Below are 7,164 nucleotides of genomic sequence, written 5' to 3'. Positions count from 1 at the left end.
TCGACATAGATAATTAGGTCTGTGACCCTGTTGATAGTGGGAACCTCAAGCTATCGGGAGCTGAGTAGCCTATTGAGGGACAAACAGGCAAGATTGAACGATGATAATTCAGTATGAGTAGTCTGACGAGGATTCGAGACCATCTCGAGATAGCTGATTACAGACGGATTAGGGGTGATCCTGTTGTAAGGAATTCTTTCCTTTGCGGATGTTGGGGCTTTGTGAAGATAGTCACAACTACCCCGGAAAGGAGAGGGTGTGACTAGGATGGTAATGATGTCACTGGAGTGGTTGGGTGTGTAAGGAATGGTAAGGAGTGATTTCGAGGACGAAATCTAATTTAAGTGGGGGAGAGTTGTAACACCCTGTTTATTTATTAAATAAATAAATAAATAAATTTATGAAGATATAGTATCCCTAAAATCAATAATTTTGTAGCAGGGTGTTGGTTACAAGGAGCTATTTGTCATAATTTGGAAGTTGAGGGTTAAAAGTGTAAGCTTTGGACCCCGTTTTTAAATATTTATGAAGGTAGGGACTCCGTGGTAATTATTTGGAATTAATTTAAAGCGAAATGATGTGGAAGGACTGAATATGTCATAACTAAGATATTAGGTGCTATCTGGTAAATTTTGTACCTAAGATGTAAAGGATTTAATGCGGAGGGTAAAATGGTAAATATTGGAGTTATTTTGAATGAAACGGGGGATGAAGGGACCATTTGGTTATTATGGAAACAAGTGTGGGGATCGGGGTATTTAAACCCGTCACCCCCTGGTTGCCCTAGCCCTAGCATCGTTTCCAGCCGCCAACAAATATTCGAAGTTTTCTCAGCCGCCACCTCCATTCCATTGCATGAACGGTGGTCTCTTCTGTTGCCGGTGAAGTCAGGGTCAAGGGTGAAGCGCCTGCGTGGTCGGAAGCTTCAAGATCGGGGGATGATGTTGTTGTTATCCCGTGGAGGCGACTTCCATTATCCCACTGCTTTCACCACCGTCGAAGGCGAAGAATGGTTTGAGGAGTCACGACAGTAGCAAGTCAGAGGAGCGCCCTGTGGTGTCGTAGCTGCTGTTTCCGGTGGGAGTCGCCCACCTCTTCTCCCCTCATCTCCGCCTGTTAGCGTCTCCTTTCTCCATGGGTTCGGTGTTTGGCCACAGTCACGATTGCCGACGCAAATCGATGCTTAGGCTGTTGCTACGAGTTGTTAATTCCATCGTTATACACCACCAAGTGGTGGTTGCATCCGGGAGTCTGAGCAAGGGTGGTTGTCGTCCCAAAGCTGTTGTTATCGCCATGAATGTTTCCTTGCCGCCGTCAAGACCGCCACTACCACCTCTCCATGGTTCTGCCATCGCCCAACGCCACCAGGTGGGTGGTTGTGTTTCTGTTCCAGGCATAAGGTGTCGGTGTGTGTTATTGGTGTTGTAAGGTTGAATTTTGTGTGGTTGGAAAACCAAGGAAGCCACTACCACCACCATGAGGTGGTGGCTGCCACCTTGCACCACCATGTTTTGTGTGTGTGTTAGTAGGTGTGTTTGCTTGAGATTTAGCCTTGTAAAATGTAATTGGAAATGGAATAATGAGAAATAAACTAAAAACCACCACCGTGAGGTGGTGGCTGCCGCCTCCTACCGCCACCGGCCGCCGTGTCGGGTGGCGGTGTGGTTGCCTTATGAGTTTGATTCGTTTGGGGGTGCTTGAAACCCTAATGGGCCTTGTAAGCTCAAGTGAGTCCAATAAAGTTTAATGGACTCCAATGGACTTAATATTATTCTAGTGGGCTTAATAGGCCCAATAAAGCCCTAATTAATCTAAAAGCCCAACAAGTTGATAATGGGCTATTATTTGGATTGGAAAACTCTAATGCCAATGAAACCCTAACTTTAATATATGCTAGCATGATATGTCGTATGTGATAATAGTAGAGTTCGGTTGTTAGGACCGAAGGGTAGTCAGACACCCCAGGTACGTCTGATAGTATGTGATGATATGTTTGCATGCTGGCTTGTTATGTTATATGAGATAGAGGTAGTAGGAGGGAACCAGTCCCCGAGTTCGGTTATTAGGACCGAAGGGTAGCTTAGGCACCCCCGATATGTCTGATAATATGTTTATGTTATGTTATATGTGATAGTAGTAGTAGGGGGTGAAATAGTCCCCGAGGTTCGGTTATTAGGACCGAAGGGTAGTCAGCACCCCAGAATGGCTCGGTATGGGTAGGTTAGCGCCCTAGAATGGCTTGACACAGGATGGACGGCACCCCAGAATGGCCGTACCGGGTACCTAGAAATGCCTGGCAGTATGTATGTGATATGATTGTATGGTATGTGGTAAGATGGGGGAACTCATTAAGCTTTGTGCTTACGGTTTTTAGTTTTGGTTTCAGATACTTCGTTTCCAAAGGAAAGGAGTCGGCTTAATTGCATCGCATCACACTATGGTTTTCCGCATATGAGATCTTTGGGATTACACTCTGATATTATTTTATGATAACACGTTTGATTATTTCTACTTTGGTTTTGACATGACATGTTATTACGAATGTTTTATTACACTGTTGGTTTTATAATGACGTATTTAAAAATGAAAATGTTGTCCTGTATTTTTGGGATGTTACATCTTAACTGTTTTTATCTAGCTTTGGGATTGAAACTTAATCTGGCGATATCAAACTTATTTGGTGTTGGTGTTCCCTCTGAAGATGTTCAAGTTCTTGCGTCTTTAATTAATTGTAGAGCAGAAAAATTTCCTTTCATCTATCTTGGGCTTCTAGTGGGTGATAACATGGCTCGTGTTAAAAGTTGGGACCATCTCTTGGATAAGTTCAGAAAGACACTCTCTAATTGGAAAGTTAACACTCTTACAATTGGATAAGGTCCATGCTTTTAAAAACTGTTCTTGGATCTTTGGGTATTTTCTACTTCTCCTTATTTGTGATGCCAGTGGTTCTGGCTAGAGATTTGGAGGCTTTACGAGCTAGATTTCTTTGGGGTGGTTCAAGTAATAATCGGAAAATTTCTTGGATGAAATGGATTTTGGTTATGGCGAGTCGTGATAAAGGTGGCTTGGACATTGGTAGTCTTGTTAGTTTCAACTTAGCTCTTATTCTAAAATGGAAATGGAGGTTCTTCAGCATGGCGAAATCTTTAAGGATTGAGGTTATCAAATTTATTTACGGTGAGAAGGGTGGTTTTGAAGGAAATGGGAACAAAGTTTTGGGATATAGTCCTTGGTCAAGGATCTTGGCTACTGATCGCAAACTCCACGAAAAAAAAAGGTGGTTGATTACAATGTGTTGTATAAGAAAGTAGGGAATGATACTAATACTAGTTTTTAGAAAGATAGGTGGTTTGGTGGTATTATTTTGAAAGTTCAATTTCCAAGGTTAGTTAAGGTTGATTTAAACCCAGATTGTAGTGTTGCGGATCGATGTACCCCCCAAGGTTGGAAATGGAACTAAGATAGAAGATTAAGAAGAGGGGTTGTTCAAAATCAATTCCATAACTTGTTAAATCTTCTTGGTGGGTTTCGGTGTGGTCTTGAATGTGACGTTTGGGTTTGGACCTTAGCAAATGACGAGCTTTTCTCTATTGCTTCTACACGTCAATGGATTGATTGCGAGGTTCTTGACTCCAATGCTCATTCTACTAGATGGTGTACTTGGGTGTTTAGAAAGGTAAACATCTTTGTTTGGAGGCTGCTGCTTGGGAGATTACCGACTCGATATGCCTTGGTACAAAAAAGTATTGTTCTTCCTTCTATACATTGTCTGATTTATGAGAAAGAGGAAGAGATGGTGGAACATCTTTTTATTGAATGTGAAGTTGCTAGGGCTATGTAGGAAGGTCATTTCAATTGGCTTTAAATTGAGGTTGCTAACTTTAGAGATCCAAGTGGCCTTTTCAATTTGGTTGATTCTTTGAAGATTTCTTTCATCAAGAAACAAATATTCATGTGGTGGTTGCTACTGGAGTTTGGTTTCTTTGGAAATACCGAAACGACATCGTTCATGACACTAAGAAGATAAAGAAAAACATGATTATTGATTCAGTTCAGGAATTTTCCTTTTTATGGTGTAGTAGTAGACAGAAAAAACAAAATTTTAAATGGGGTCTTTGGTTGAAAAACCCCATTAACTCTTTATAATTTCCTTGCTTTTCGTTTTTGTGTTTTCTAATGTTGATAGTTGTTTCCAAAAAATCTCATTGGAGGAGGCATATATAACAATGGAGGTGTATTTGTAATCAAATTGATGATTAGATTTCATTCATATATGTTGTGAATATCGACTAAGACCATCCATATTGGATTAAACTTATGAAGAATTGTATGAAATGCCAAGTAGGAGAGAGAATACTTTAACTCTTAAAAAACTCATAAATTTTCATTATAATGCTATTGAACGTTTGAATGGCCGTTCAACTATACCTCCTCTCTTATCTATATTATATTCAAATTTATTCTATTAAACTCTTATAAAACTCCCATTGGAGATGGCCTAACCAAAAAACGTTAATTAGGTGACTGGTTTAAGGGGATTTACCAAATTTCTAATATTTTTGAAGTTGTAAATATAATATAAATCAAATATTTTGGCTGATTTTAGGATATCATTGATTTAATTCTGCAAATGAAGAAAGAGCAGGAAAAATATTTCTATCATAGGTGTTGATGATAAAGTCGGACGGAATGTACAACGGGACTCTTTCCGCACAGTGGAACACTGCATCGTCCGTGCGGGGAAGGGTGGTGCGGGAACGGGTGAGGGAACCATTTTCCGCGTTCTCTCTCCTTCGTTGATTTGTGGAAAAGTTTTTTTTTTTTTTTTTTTTTGAAGTATCTGTTTTTTAACGGTAAAAAATGTTTTTTTACCAACGGCTATATGCATTAATTTTTTTTTTTACCCTTTAAAACATCTATAAATACTCATAATTATTTACCTTCAATCAACATTCAAACAAACCCTCTACAACTTCTATTTTCTTTCAAAAAAAATGAATCCCGACAATTAAACCACAACCTCCGATAGAAGGAAAAAAAATTCATGTTTCGAGTTTAAGCATCCCTACTCGAAACATTTTTGCTATCGATTCATCATCACAATGAGTTTATCGTCCCCAACTCGATGCTCCCATTCAACCTCCACTACTATTTCAATACCAAAATGTTAGACAATATTACCCGGTCCAAGTTCCAAATGTTACTCCGCAAATGTTTTCAAACTTTGTTGTTTTTCCCGATCAACATTCGCCAAATCAACCTATAATCCAAACCCAAACTCAGACCCAAACCCAAAAAGAATTCCAACTTGTCGATGAGTTGGATGACTCGTAAGAAGAGATGGTTTCCGAAACTCAACCCACACCACCCCCACAATGACGTAAAGGGAAAAAACAAGTGCGTGAGGGTGTCGCACAACTCGGAAGACAAAAGCCAACAGCATGGCTTCCATAAGAAGAGCTAGTTTTGGTAAAATCTTGGGTTAACATTGTGACATCCCTATTTTTCACTGCCAGAAAAGACCAATTTTTGTTTATGCTTTATAAAAATCAGAGTACCTCTTTTAATAAAAATGTTGCGGAATTTGTTCCCAGAAAAACATGATAAATACGTTATCAAGCATTTCCGAAGAAATGTATTTTATTTATTTTTAAAACATTGGGATCTCATCGTCAATACAGAAACATAAGCATAAACAGAACTTACATTTTTTATTTATTTTTAAACTAGTGATTTACATCTCCTTAATCTCTCTGTGTAATATAACTTTATATCAACACCTGTGATACAAATAAACTGAGTGGGTCAGGTTAGGAAACCTAGTGAGTACATAGGGTTTTCAACCCACAATAATATATTTAACTTGTTTCTTCACATAATACATGTCAAACAATTAACCCGATTACTCATCCCCATTTTATTCATTTGATATTCCCTAAAGTATTACCTTAAGGTTCATCTCCTATATCGTATTTACCTCTCATCTCTTTACATCGCATTTCCTTATATGTTCGTTGCTAAGGACTTTTCCTAAGGATCATCGCCTACATTACACATACAATAATGGTTCAGGGATTACTCCCTCAATATACACCTAGTAAGGGTTGGAGTATCATCGCATGAATACGTAGTTACAACATCGCCTGAACTCGTAATTCATAGTAAGGGTTAGGGTATCATCACATGAATACGTAGTTACAACATTGTCTGAACTCGTAATTCATAGTAAGGGTTAAAGTATCATCACATGAATACGTAGTTACAACATCGTCTGAACTCGTAATTCATCACCTACAGGTTATGAGTCTGTTGGTGTTTCCACGGGGTTGTCTATAATAGTCGGGGGTCGCCATCTATACTCTGGTAGATGACTACATCTCCAAATTGCTGGAAAAGGTTATAGTATCTTTCATCCTACATCACCGATTCATCATCAACTATCTATCCTCACATAATTATCATCACCTTCCTATCATTACCTATCTCTCATTATTTTATTTCATCACACACCAACTATTTCATCTACCCATGTTTTATCCCAATATATTTGTAGATATAAAATAAATATACAGTTTAAATCATTTCAAACATGTATAAAATCATTCATCCAACATAGACAACAAGTATTCAGATAATATGCACACATAGCACGTAATTTATATAAAATATTTCATATCTATGTTTAAGATGAAAGTAACTACGCACTCACTTGATAAGGTGGTGACTCGGTACTCGGACAACGCTTCATTTACTTTAAAATAATTTCCGTAAACGAAACCTAGTATTATTACCACTAGATTTAAGTCTAATATTTATCGTGACTAATTATTATTATTATTATTATTATTATTATTATTATTATTATTATTATTATTATTATTACTATATACGCGTTTAAACAATACTTTTCAACCACTACGTACAGACAGGGGCCAGACATAAAACACCAGAAGGTAGGACCATTTTGGCATATAACAATTCTGAAATCCACAAACCCTATGCGGCCCTTTAAACCAGATTCTCCGTACCACGAGTAGTTAAAAATATATTATAACGACACTTATATAAGTCATAATAATAGCTCAAATATTTATTATAAGTTCATAATTTCAATACTAATTTTAAATATAAACTATATTAAAATAGAGTAAGCATAACTTATTT

At 38.0% G+C, this 7,164-nt stretch overlaps 1 long non-coding RNA gene across 1 annotated transcript; it reads left to right on the top strand.

Annotated features, from left to right (window-relative positions):
* The first annotated feature begins 746 nt into the window (after positions 1-746).
* LOC145013100 (uncharacterized) lies at positions 747-4,270 on the top strand. The gene is made up of 2 exons (XR_013664833.1): positions 747-1,368; positions 2,387-4,270. It is a non-coding gene; the product is annotated as an uncharacterized LOC145013100 (long non-coding RNA).
* The last annotated feature ends 2,894 nt before the right edge of the window (positions 4,271-7,164 follow it).

Source organism: Lactuca saligna, chromosome 8 (genome assembly GCF_052625555.1).
Source record: "Lactuca saligna cultivar CGN05327 chromosome 8, ASM5262555v1, whole genome shotgun sequence".
Classification (NCBI taxonomy): Eukaryota; Viridiplantae; Streptophyta; class Magnoliopsida; order Asterales; family Asteraceae; genus Lactuca; species Lactuca saligna.
This window is presented reverse-complemented; position numbering and strand designations above follow the sequence as displayed.